At 43.6% G+C, this 14,644-nt stretch overlaps 1 pseudogene; it reads left to right on the top strand.

Moving 5' to 3' along the window:
- Positions 1-14,644, top strand: part of LOC139391594 (TBC1 domain family member 20-like) — a 37,955-nt pseudogene that overhangs the window by 3,722 nt on the left and 19,589 nt on the right.

The raw sequence follows: 14,644 nt of genomic DNA, 5'->3' as shown, positions 1-14,644 counted from the left end.
AAGGGAAATTCCAAATCTCCTCACTCAAAAGTGAATGCCCTGCTGAGGCATCATCCTGTCCATCCAACCATTAGAAGAACCCTTCTGTTACACTCATCATTGCTTGACATTAGAACTAAATATCGCAACACCAGAAAAGGAGAGGCAGATGATTGCAAGAGTAACTATTGGGAACATGGTGAATAAGAACCGACTAGGTTTTTCAAAGGAGAGGGCTGGATTGGATGGATATATTTGTACCTTTTGTGTGGACGAAGAGAAACTGTGCAACTGCTGAATCCAAGAAGGGATGATGTGAGTCACATGACTACAGTGAGGAAACAAACTGTCACGCGAAACAAACAGAAGATGCAAAAAAGGTCGCTGGCAGACAATGAAGAATCTACCCAGGAAGTTCCTGTCAGAAAGTCAAGATTCATTCTTCTGCACCTTTAGGCCATTTTGGGTTGAGACACCAATGTAAAACCCACAAGAATCTCCAATTCATGGTTAACGGCCTTTAAAGCCATGGGATTTTCTCGTCCAAAAACTGCAGTGAAAAGCACAATGAAGATGTGAAAAGTGTGTTGCCAGGTCACATCAAGTACAGAGACATAACCTGTCTCTGCCAAAGAGATGAGGGGGTCATGGCCTGTCCCTGCTTTGAGTTTTTATTTAATTTATTTAACTATGCAAGTCAGTTAAGAACAAATTCTTATTTACAATGACAGCCTATCCCGGCCAAACCCGGATGATGCTGGGCCAATTGTGCGCCGCCCTATGGGACTCCCAATCACAGCCGGATGTAATACAGCCTGGATACAAATCAGGGACCGTAGTGATGCCTCTTGCACTGCAGTGCCTTAGACCGCTGCGCCACTTGGGAGCCCACAGAAGCAGCTCTAGAAGCTCCTGTTGCTCCAAGATCTGTGTGCACCGTTGAAACCCCGTGGTGACCAGAGGCCGTTCACTCTCACCATATTGGACAGTGGTGTGTGCTGTCCTATGACAATGAGCCATACCCAGGAATCATAACAGATGTACATGAGGATAACATCCTGGTCAAGTGCATGCACTGTAATGGAATAAACCAATTATTCAGGCCAAGCCCTCGCAAAGTACGCTGACCACCAGGTAGAATGCCTGATCCCAGAGCTTGAAGGTACATAAAAGGTACATAAAAGACCACTTTGGAAACCATTTAGCTACAACTGGAGCAAAGGGACTTGCAGTATGTGGAGGGGGGATGGAGTGGAGTGGAGAAAAGGCAAGAGGGGTGGAGTGGTAAGAGTTTTGGAAGGGAGTGAATTGGAGGAGAGGTGAGAGGGAAGAAGGGGAGGGGGGGGACTTTTTAAAGGTTCATGTATCTTTCTATGTATGAGATATTTTATAAATGCTGTTAAACCTTTTGAATAACCATTTAATTAAGTGCCCAGAATTGTTAGGAGCAAAATGTGTAGGGCTGTTTATCATAAAATGCCTGATTAGTGTTATTAAACTTGAACTAACAGTGATTTTCAAATGCAATCCAATTCTTTTACATGTAGCCCCATGTTGTTCTAATGGAATACTTGTGTTTTACTAATATATTTTTGTTGTTTTACAAACTTAGGTTGACAATGTCTTTAACTAGACAAAAGTAAATTGAAAATTAAATACAAAGAAAGTGGTTCTAATTATAAATGTAATGTTTTTTTTAACCAAGTTCATAAAATATCTTTAATTGTTTCAATATTTTGTTCATTATTGATGTTAGTTCCAACCTGTTATTGCTTTCCACCCTGTTATGCTTTATTCCACCCTGTTAGGTGTGTTAAAAAAAAATCAGAATTGAATAATATCATCAAATGTTACGTGTATCTTTGTGGTAACTTGTCGAAATAGAAGGGGTCAAATACATATGCAAAAATGTTGACCAAATTCTGTTGTTATTCACTCTTATTAGAAAAAATGTGGTGCAAATGAAAATAACACACGTTTCGCTCAATAATCATTGATGTATAATTATTTGAAGAAAATAAATTAACGTAATTCAGTAAGGGACTTTGAATGTCTTAAATCTAAATCTAGATATATGCATGCATTGTTAACACTTTCAGATAGTTAGGTAATGCCTCTGACCCCTCCTGTCTCAGCTTCCAGTATTTATGCTGCAGTAGTTTATGTGTCGGGGGGCTAGGGTCAGTTTGTTATATCTGGAGTACTTCTCCTGTCCTATTCGGTGTCCTGTGTGAATCTAAGTGTGCGTTCTCTAATTCTCTCCTTCTCTCTTTCTTTCTCTCTCTCGGAGGACCTGAGCCCTAGGACCATGCCCCAGGACTACCTGACATGATGACTCCTTGCTGTCCCCAGTCCACCTGGCCGTGCTGCTGCTCCAGTTTCAACTGTTCTGCCTTATTATTATTCGACCATGCTGGTCATTTATGTACATTTGAACATCTTGGCCATGTTCTGTTATAATCTCCACCCGGCACAGCCAGAAGAGGCCTGGCCATCCCACATATGCTCTCTCTAATTCTCTCTTTCTTTCTCTCTCTCGGAGGACCTGAGCCCTAGGACCATGCCCCAGGAATACCTGACATGATGACTCCTTGCTGTCCCCAGTCCACCTGACCGTGCTGCTGCTCCAGTTTAAACTGTTCTGCCTTATTATTATTCGACCATGCTGGTCATTTATGAACATTTGAACATCTTGGCCATGCTCTGTTATAATCTCCACCCGGCACAGCCAGAAGAGGACTGGCCATCCCACATATGCTCTCTCTAATTCTCTCTTTCTTTCTCTCTCTCGGAGGACCTGAGCCCTAGGACCATGCCCCAGGAATACCTGACATGATGACTCCTTGCTGTCCCCAGTCCACCTGACCGTGCTGCTGCTCCAGTTTAAACTGTTCTGCCTTATTATTATTCGACCATGCTGGTCATTTATGAACATTTGAACATCTTGGCCATGCTCTGTTATAATCTCCACCCGGCACAGCCAGAAGAGGACTGGCCATCCCACATATGCTCTCTCTAATTCTCTCTTTCTTTCTCTCTCTCGGAGGACCTGAGCCCTAGGACCATGCCCCAGGAATACCTGACATGATGACTCCTTGTTGTCCCCAGTCCACCTGACCGTGCTGCTGCTCCAGTTTCAACTGTTCTGCCTTATTATTATTCGACCATGCTGGTCATTTATGAACATTTGAACATCTTGGCCATGTTCTGTTATAATCTCCACCCGGCACAGCCAGAAGAGGACTGGCCACCCCACATAGCCTGGTTCCTCTCTAGGTTTCTTCCTAGGTTTTGGCCTTTCTAGGGAGTTTTTCCTAGCCACCGTGCTTCTACACCTGCATTGCTTGCTGTTTGGGGTTTTAGGCTGGGTTTCTGTACAGCACTTTGAGATATCAGCTGATGTACGAAGGGCTATATAAATACATTTGATTTGATTTGATATGTCCCTAACAGGTGGAAATATCCCATGGTCCATGTGTGAACAATAAATCCTAATATATATGGCGATAAGTGCCTGAGCTTGACCAATATGTTTTTCTGAAAGTCAAACATGTCTTTTTTCTGATAGAATACAAAACAAATGTAAAAATATATACTTTTTTTCACTAAAGTGATGTGGTCCAAAACACACCGTATTGTAGGAATGACCCAGGTGGGATACTAATATTTACTAGCTATGTGCCACATTGTAAATTAGTAACAGTAGAATGTGTGAAAGTACACACTTTTAACTTGCACAATTGACATTGAATAGCATTTTGTGGAAGGAATTGACTAACAAAAAGTGATATCAACCTACAATACCAGCATAGACAAGCCTTCGCTTGTAGTGGTACTTATCATCCAAGCAAACCCTGTCCACAGTCAAGACCGTATTGCTATCTGAACAACATGTATAATCTTAATTCATATTTTCTGTTGTCAAGCAGAGCACGAGTCGTGGAAGAAGCTGAAGCTGGTGGAGATCCTCCAGGCCCTGAACATTGACCCGGAGGCCTTCTAACAGACGAGATCAGGAGGGAAGTCTGGCCCAAGCTGCTCAGCGTCAACGTCTACAAGTTGCCTGTTAAACCTAGTGAGTGAGAGGTTTCAATGTGAGATCCTGGATGTCTCTCTGATATCCTTAGCTAGAATCAAAACAATTTGTTCGGCCATTGCCCTGAGACGTGGCTGTAGACTACTACGACCATTACACTGTGTCAGTATGCCTCTAGCTGTCTATAGTCTGTTGATGTATGTTGATTGAATGTAGCCTACTGTAACTTCATCAAATTCAGGTGACTTTTGTCAACATTGATTCATTCTGTATTCTTCAATACTGTGCAACAACGTAATGTAAACGAACAACATTCAGGGCCTTTGGCAGCAGCACTGTTAAATATGTTCAACTGAAAACAATGGTTGAGGGGGGGGGGGGGCGCTGAGCATTTGTTTTGATTCTAGCTAAGGATATCAGAGAGAACCACAAGGACTTCAACCAGGTGCTGCTTGACGTCAGGAGGTCCTTGAAACGTTTCCCAAGAGGTAACTCACTCACTGCACCATTGATCAATTATTATTTTATTTAGATAATTATATTGTATATTAGATCTAATATAGAATATAGTTAATTTACTCATTGTGTCATTGATATAATAGAATAGAGTTAACTCAGTGTGTCATTGCTAGAATAGAGGTAAAAGGGCGCCGGAAGAAAATGGCAGCAGTTTTACGGGCGCCCAACCAATTGTGCTATTATGTGTTTATTTTCGCGTTATTTGTAACTTATGTTGTACATAATGTTTCTTCAACAAGCAGGACGCACAGGACATTCTCCGAACACCCAACAAGGCCAACATCCCAGTTATTTGCAAGAGGAAGAGACGCAGCTACAGAGGACACAGAGCGGGATGCTTCGTAAGGATCCGCAGAAGGCGAGTGGGAAAGCTGCCATTACTGTCAATATTACTCGCCAATGTGCAATCATTGGACAATAAATTAGACAAGATACGATCACGCATATCCTACCAACGGGACATCAAAAACGGTTATATCTTATGTTTCACGGAATCGTGGCTGAATGATGCAATATCTTCCGGCGCCGACAGAGATGGCCGCCTCGCTTCGCATTCCTAGGAAACTATGCAGTTTTTTGTTTTTTACGTGTTATTTCTTACATTAGTACCCCAGGTCATCTTAGGTTTCATTACATACAGTCGAGAAGAACTACTGAATATAAGATCAGCATCAACTCACCATCAGTACGACCAATAATATGTTTTTCGTGACGCGGATCCTGTGTTCTGCCTTACAAACAGGACAACGGAGTGGATTCCATGCAGCGACCCAAAAAAAAAACAACTCCGACAAAGAGGGAAACGAGGCGGTCTTCTGGTCAGACTCCGGAGACGGGCACACCGTGCACCACTCCCTAGCATTCTTCTTGCCAATGTCCAGTCTCTTGACAACAAGTTTGATGAAATCCGAGCAAGGGTAGCATTCCAGAGGGACATCAGAGACTGTAACGTTCTTTGCTTCACGGAAACGTGGCTCACTGGAGAGACGCTATCCGAGGCGGTGCAGCCAACGGGTTTCTCCACGCATCGCGCAGACAGAAACAAACATCTTTCTGGTAAGAAGAGGGGCGGGGGCGTATGCCTTATGACTAACGTGACATGGTGTGATGAAAGAAACATACAGGAACTCAAATCCTTCTGTTCACCTGATTTAGAATTCCTCACAATCAAATGTAGACCGCGTTATCTACCAAGAGAATTCTCTTCGATTATAATCACAGCCGTATATATCCCCCCCCAAGCAGACACATCGATGGCTCTGAATGAACTTTATTTGACTCTTTGCAAACTGGAAACCATTTATCCGGAGGCTGCATTCATTGTAGCTGGGGATTTTAACAAGGCTAATCTGAAAACAAGACTCCCTAAATTTTATCAGCATATCGATTGCGCAACCAGGGGTGGAAAGACCTTGGATCATTGTTACTCTAACTTCCGCGACGCATATAAGGCCCTGCCCCGCCCCCCTTTCGGAAAAGCTGACCACGACTCCATTTTGTTGATCCCTGCCTACAGACAGAAACTAAAACAAGAGGCTCCCACGCTGAGGTCTGTCCAACGCTGGTCCGACCAAGCTGACTCCACACTCCTTTCGTATTGCATCAGACAACAACATTGACGAATACGCTGATTCGGTGTGCGAGTTCATTAGAACGTGCGTTAAAGATGTCGTTCCCATAGCAACGATTAAAACATTCCCTAACCAGAAACCGTGGATTGATGGCAGCATTCGCGTGAAACTGAAAGCGCGAACCACTGCTTTTAATCAGGCCAAGGTGTCTGGTAACATGATCGAATACAAACAGTGCAGCTATTCCCTCCGCAAGGCTATCAAACAAGCTAAGCGTCAGTACAGAGACAAAGTAGAATCTCAATTCAACGGCTCAGACACAAGAGGCATGTGGCAGGGTCTACAGTCAATCACGGACTACAGGAAGAAATCCAGCCCAGTCACGGACCAGGATGTCCTGCTCCCAGGCAGACTAAATAACTTTTTTGCCCGCTTTGAGGACAATACAGTGCCACTGACACGGCCTGCAACGAAAACATGCGGTCTCTCCTTCACTGCAGCCGAGGTGAGTAAGACATTTAAACGTGTTAACCCTCGCAAGGCTGCAGGCCCAGACGGCATCCCCAGCCGCGCCCTCAGAGCATGCGCAGACCAGCTGGCCGGTGTGTTTACGGACATATTCAATCAATCCCTATACCAGTCTGCTGTTCCCACATGCTTCAAGAGGGCCACCATTGTTCCTGTTCCCAAGAAAGCTAAGGTAACTGAGCTAAACGACTACCGCCCCGTAGCACTCACTTCCGTCATCATGAAGTGCTTTGAGAGACTAGTCAAGGACCATATCACCTCCACCCTACCTGACACCCTAGACCCACTCCAATTTGCTTACCGCCCAAATAGGTCCACAGACGATGCAATCTCAACCACACTGCACACCGCCCTAACCCATCTGGACAAGAGGAATACATATGTGAGAATGCTGTTCATTGACTACAGCTCGGCATTCAACACCATAGTACCCTCCAAGCTCGTCATCAAGCTCGAGACCCTGGGTCTCGACCCCGCCCTGTGCAACTGGGTACTGGACTTCCTGACGGGCCGCCCCCAGGTGGTGAGGGTAGGCAACAACATCTCCTCCCCGCTGATCCTCAACACTGGGGACCCACAAGGGTGCGTTCTGAGCCCTCTCCTGTACTCCCTGTTCACCCACGACTGCGTGGCCACGCACGCCTCCAACTCAATCATCAAGTTTGCGGACGACACAACAGTGGTAGGCTTGATTACCAACAACGACGAGACGGCCTACAGGGAGGAGGTGAGGGCCCTCGGAGTGTGGTGTCAGGAAAATAATCTCACACTCAACGTCAACAAAACTAAGGAGATGATTGTGGACTTCAGGAAACAGCAGAGGGAACACTCCCCTATCCACATCGATGGAACAGTAGTGGAGAGGGTAGCAAGTTTTAAGTTCCTCGGCATACACATCACAGACAAACTGAATTGGTCCACTCACACAGACAGCATTGTGAAGAAGGCGCAGCAGCGCCTCTTCAACCTCAGGAGGCTGAAGAAATTCGGCTTGTCACCAAAAGCACTCACAAACTTCTACAGATGCACAATCGAGAGCATCCTGGCGGGCTGTATCACCGCCTGGTACGGCAACTGCTCCGCCCTCAACCGTAAGGCTCTCCAGAGGGTAGTGAGGTCTGCACAACGCATCACCGGGGGCAAACTACCTGCCCTCCAGGACACCTACACCACTCGATGTCACAGGAAGGCCATAAAGATCATCAAGGACATCAACCACCCGAGCCACTGCCTGTTCACCCCGCTATCATCCAGAAGGCGAGGTCAGTACAGGTGCATCAAAGCTGGGACCGAGAGACTGAAAAACAGCTTCTATCTCAAGGCCATCAGACTGTTAAACAGCCACCACTAACATTGAGTGGCTGCTGCCAACACACTGACACTGACTCAACTCCAGCCACTTTAATAATGGGAATTGATGGGAAATGATGTAAATATATCACTAGCCACTTTAAACAATGCTACCTTATATAATGTTACTTACCCTACATTATTCATCTCATATGCATACGTATATACTGTACTCTATATCATCGACTGTATCCTTATGTAATACATGTATCACTAGCCACTTTAACTATGCCACTTTGTTTACATACTCATCTCATATGTATATACTGTACTCGATACCATCTACTGTATCTTGCCTATGCTGCTCTGTACATCACTCATTCATATATCCTTATGTACATATTCTTTATCCCCTTACACTGTGTACAAGACAGTAGTTTTGGAATTGTTAGTTAGATTACTTGTTGGTTATTACTGCATTGTCGGAACTAGAAGCACAAGCATTTCGCTACACTCGCATTAACATCTGCTAACCATGTGTATGTGACAAATAAAATGTGATTTGATTTGATGATGACATGGATATTCAGCTAGCGGGATATATGCTGCACCGGCAAGATAGAACAGCACACTCCGGTAAGACGAGGGGGGGCGGTCTGTGCATATTTGTAAACAACAGCTGGTGCACAAAATCTAAGGAAGTCTCTAGATTTTGCTTGCCTGAGGTAGAGTATCTTGTGATAAATTGCATACCACACTACTTGCCTAAAGAGTTTTCAGCTATACTTTTCGTGGCTGTTCATTTATCACCACAGACAGATGCTGGCACTAAGACCGCACTCAGTCAGATGTATAAGGAAATAAGCAAACAGGAAACCACTCACCCAGAGGCGGCGCTCCTAGTGGCCGGAGACTTTAATGCAGGGAAACTTAACACAGTTCTACCTAATTTCCATCAACATGTTAAATGTTCAACCAGAGGGGGAAAACATCTAGATCACATGTCCTCCACACACAGAAACGTGTACAAAGCTCTCCCTCGCCCTCCATTTGGTAAATCCGACCACAACTCTATCCTCCTGATTCCTGCTTACAAGCAAAAAGGAAAGCAGGAAGCACCAGTGACCCGGTCTATAAGAAGTGGTCAGATGAAGCAGAGGCTAAATCACGGACTGGAACATGTTCTGAGATTCTTCCGATGGAATTGAGAGTACACCACATCAGTCACTGGCTTTATCAATAAGTGCATCGAGGACGTCATCCCCACAGTGACTGTGCGTACATACCCCAACCAGAAACCATGGATTACAGGCAATATTCACTCTGAGCTAAAGGGTAGAGCTTCCGCTTTCAAGGTGCGGGACTCTAACCAGGAAGCCTATAAGAAATCCTGCTCTGCCCTCCGACGAACCATCAAACAGGCAAAGCGTCAATACAGGGCTAAGATTGAATCATACTACACTGGCTCCGACACTCGTCTTATGTGGCAGGGCTTGTAAACTATTACAGACTACAAAGGGAAGCACAGCCGTAAGCTTCCCAGTGACACAAGCCTACCAGACGAGCTAAATCACTTCTATGCTTGCTTCGAGGCAAGCAACACTGAGGCATGCATGAGAGCATCAGCTGTTCCGGATGACTGTGTGATCATGCTCACCGTAGCCGATGTGAGTAAGACCTTTAAACAGGTCAACATTCACATGGCTGCGGGGCTAGATGGATTACCAGGACATGTACTCTGGACTAGAGGTCGACCGATTATGATTTTTCAACGCCGATACAGATTATTGGAGGACAAAAAAAGCCGATACCGATTAATCGGCCGATTTTTTAAATGTATATAAATATACACATTTTTGTAATAATGGCAATTGCAACAACACTGAATGAACAATGACCACTTTTATTTTAACTTAATATAATACATATGGGCTTTTGGATGGGTGTTCTTAAGGTGATTCCACAGGTTGGTGGTATTTTTGTATTTAGCCGTTGCTGACCCCATGCTTACATTTTTATCACAAATAAGACACCTTGCTTTCACCTTGCCAATTCAATGTAATAGTCCCACACTGGTGCTCTGCTTTTCTCTGCCATCTGTAAAACACACACACAGCTCTGAAGTGACAATGATACTGAAGAGTCTGCTTAGGAGACAAATACTCTCAACTGTTTGAATAAAAATAGAGTTTAAGTTACCTGTGATGAATGTTGAAAACAAAAACTGTAATTTCTATATGCAGGAAATCCTATTTTAATAATGAACATGGTAAGAATTGACTACCAAAGTGCGAGTCATAATTCCCATGACACCTTCTAGCAAAATCTCAAAAGCGGTTCCTTCATTCATTTATTCCATAGGATATTTTTAGATTCACTTAAAATAAGGTCTGTGTTTCGTGTAGGCTTACACCACCTTGCCAATTTTATAACTGTGTAGATATCCATAGGACAAGGTAACACTGATCAATATTGGCTAAATATAAGTGAAGATCATTTTTTTTGTAGAGTGGATTTATGAAAATATGTTGACAAACGTTACCTTTTCCTAGTGAGATTTACACGGGTACCAAAATGCAGAGACGGTTTAAGCACGAAACACAGACCTTATTTGAAGTAGATCGAGACATTCTCTATGGAAGACATGAACAGAGGCGGTTTAAGCACGAAACACAGACCTTATTTGAAGTAGATCGAGACATTCTCTATGGAAGACATGAACAGAGGCGGTTTAAGCACGAAACACAGACCTTATTTGAAGTAGATCGAGACATTCTCTATGGAAGACATGAACAGAGGCGGTTTAAGCACGAAACACAGACCTTATTTGAAGTAGATCGAGACATTCTCTATGGAAGACATGAACAGAGGCGGTTTAAGCACGAAACACAGACCTTATTTGAAGTAGATCGAGACATTCTCTATGGAAGACATGAACCGAGGCGGTTTAAACACGAAACACAGACCTTATTTGAAGTAGATCGAGACATTCTCTATGGAAGACATGAACAGAGGCGGTTTAAGCACGAAACACAGACCTTATTTGAAGTAGATCAAGACATTCTCTATGGAAGACATGAACAGAGGCGGTTTAAGCACGAAACACAGACCTTATTTGAAGTAGATCAAGACATTCTCTATGGAAGACATGAACGGTAAAATAACAAAGGAACCCCTTTCAAGTTCAGCCGCAAGTTATTACAGGAATTATAACGCCTCGACTATTTCTCTCTAAACCATATACCTTTGACTATTCTGAGGCTGCTGCTGCCTACCACCCCTCAGTCAGACTGCTCTATCAAATATCAAATCATAAACTTAACTATAATAAACACACAGAAATACGAGTCTTAGGTAAAATCCGGAAACTATCACCTCGAAAACAAAACGTTTATTCCATTCCGTATTTTATCTAACGGGTGGCATCCATGAGTCTAAATATTCCTGTTACATTACACAACCTTCAATGTTATGTCATAATTACATAAAATTCTGGCAAATTAGTTCGCAAAGAGATAGGTGGCCCAAACTGTTGCATATACCCTGACTCTGCGTTCAATGAACGCAAGAGAAGTGACACAATTTCACCTGGTTAATATTGCCTGCTAACCTGGATTTCTTTTAGCTAAATATGCATGGTTAAAAATATATACTTGTGTATTGATTTTAAGAAAGGCATTGATGTTTATGGTTAAGTACACATTGGTGCAACGACAGTCGTTGATTGATTGTTTTTTATAAAATAAGTTTAATGCTAGCTAGCAATTTACCTTGGCTTACTGCATTCGCATAACAGGCGGGCTCCTCGTGAGGCAGGTGGTTAGAGCGTTGGTCTAGTTAACTGTAAGGTTGCAAGATGGGGATCCCCCGAGCTGACAAGGTACAAATCTGGCCTCGTTCCTAGGCCATCATTGAAAATAAGAACGTGTTCTTAACTGACTTGCCTAGTTAAATAAAGATTAAATAAAGGTGTAAAAAATGAATAAATAAATATAAAAAAATCTGCAAAATCGGTGCCCAAAAATACCGATTTCCGAGTGTTATGAAAACTTGAAATCGGCCCTAATTAATCGGCCATTCCGATTAATCGGTCGACCTCTACTCTGGACATGTACTCTGGGCATGTGCTGACCAACTGGCATGTGTCTTCACTGACATTTTCAACATGTCCCTGATTGAGTCTGTAATACCAACATGTTTCAAGCAGACCACCATAGTCCCTGTGCCCAAGAACACGAAGGCAACCTGCCTAAATGACTACATACCCGTAGCACTCACATCCGTAGCCATGAAGTGCTTTGAAAGGTCGGTAAATGGCTCACATCAACACCATTATCCCAGAAACTCTAGACCCATTCCAATTTGCATACCGCCCAAACAGATCCACAGATGATGCAATCTCTATTGCACTCCACACTGCCCTTTCCCACCTGGACAAAAGGAACACCCATGTGAGAATACTATTCATTGACTACAGCTCAGCGTTCAACACCATAGTATCCTCAAAGCTCATCACTAACCTAAGGATCCTGGGACTAAACACTTCCCTCTGCAACTGGATCCTGGACTTCCTGACGTGCCTCCCCCCAGGTGGTGAGTGTAGGTAGCAACACATCTGCCATGCTGAACCTCAACACTGGAGCCCCCCAGGGGTGCGTACTCAGTCCTCTCATGTACTCCCTGTTCACCCACAACTGCATGGCCAGGCACGACTCCAACATCATGATTAAGTTTGCAGACGACGCAACAGTGGTAGGCCTGATCACCGACAACGACGAGCCTATAGGGAGGAGGTCAGAGACCTGGCCGGGTGGTGCCAGAATAACAACCTATCTCTCAACGTAACCAAGACTAAGGAGATGATTGTGGACTACAGGAAAAGGAGGACCGAGCACACCCCCATTCTCATCGGCGGGGCTGTAGTGGAGCAGGTTGAGAGCTTCAAGTTCCTTGGTGTCCATATCACCAACAAACTAGAATGGTCCAAACACAGCAAGACAGTCGTGAAGAGGGCACGACAAAGCCTATTCACCCTCAGGAAACTAAAAAGATTTTGCATGGGTCCTGAGATCCTCAAAAGGTTCTACAGCTGCATCACTGCCTCGTATGGCAATTGCTCGATCTCTGACCGCAAGGCACTTCAGAGGGTAGTGCGTACGGCCCGGTACATTACTGTGGCTTAGCTGCCTGCCATCCAGGACCTCTACAGCAGGCGGTGTCAGAGGAAGGCCCTAAAAATTGTCAAAGACCCCAGCCACCGCAGTCATAGACTGTTCTCTGTACTACCGCATGACAAGCGGTACCGAAGTGCCAAGTCTAGGACAAAAAGGCTTTTTTTTACCCCCAAGCCATAAGACTCCTGAACAGGTAATCAAATGGCTACCCGGACTATTTGCATTGTGTGCCCCCCCTCTCTCTTTTACGCTACTGCTACTCTCTGTTTATCATACAGTGGGGCAAAAAAGTATTTAGTCAGCCACCAATTGTGCAGGTTCTCCCACTTAAAAAGATGAGAGAGGCCTGTAATTTTCATCATAGGTACACTTCAACTATGACAGACAAAATGAGAAAAAAAATCACTTTAACCATATCTACATGTACATACTACCTCAATCAGCCTGACTAACCGGTGCATGTATGCAGCCTCGCTACTGTCATAGCCCAGCTACTGTAAATAGCCTCGCTACTGCTATTTTTTTACTGTTGTTTTTATTTCCTTACTTACCTATTGTTCACCTACCTTTTCACCTACCTGTTGGTTAGAGCCTGTAAGTAAGCAATTGTTGTATTTGGCGCACGTGACAAATCAACTTTGATTTGATTTGAACTCACTCACTGTGTCGTTGATAGAATAGAATAGAATTAACTCACTCACTGTGTCATTGATAGAATAGAATAGAATTAACTCACTCACTGTGTCATTGATAGAATAGAATAGAATTAACTCACTCACTATGTCATCGATAGAATAGAGGTAACTCACTCACTGTGTCATCAATAGAATAGAGGTAACTCACTCACTGTGTGATCGATAGAATAGAGGTAACTCACTCACTGTGTCATCGATAGAATAGAGGTAACTCACTGTGTCATCGATAGAATAGAGGTAACTCACTCACTGTGTCATCGATAGAATAGAGATAACTCACTCACTGTGTCATCGATAGAATAGAGGTAACTCACTCACTGTGTCATCGATAGAATAGAGGTAACTCACTCACTGTGTCATCGATAGAATAGAGGTAACTCACTGTGTCATCGATAGAATAGAGGTAACTCACTCACTGTGTCATGAATAGAATAAAATTAACTCATCCACTGTCATGAATAGAATAGAGTTAACTCACTCACTGTGTCATGAATAGAATGCAATTAACTCATGCACTGTCATGAATAGATTTAACTCACTGTGTCATGAATAGAATATAATTAGCTCACTCACTATGTCATGAATATAATAGAATTAGCTCACTCACTGTGTCATGAATAGAATAGAATTAGCTCACTCACTATGTCATCGATAGAATAGAGATAACTCACTGTGTCAATGATAGAATTGAATAGAGGTAACTCACTGTGTCATCGATAGAATAGAGGTAACTCACTCACTGTGTCATAAATAGAATAGAGGTAACTCACTCACTGTGTCATTGATAGAATCGAGGTAATTCACTGTGTCATCGATAGAATAGAGGTAACTCACTCACTGTGTCATAAATAG

Source organism: Oncorhynchus clarkii, chromosome 32 (genome assembly GCF_045791955.1).
Source record: "Oncorhynchus clarkii lewisi isolate Uvic-CL-2024 chromosome 32, UVic_Ocla_1.0, whole genome shotgun sequence".
NCBI classification, from domain to species: Eukaryota; Metazoa; Chordata; class Actinopteri; order Salmoniformes; family Salmonidae; genus Oncorhynchus; species Oncorhynchus clarkii.
This window is presented reverse-complemented; position numbering and strand designations above follow the sequence as displayed.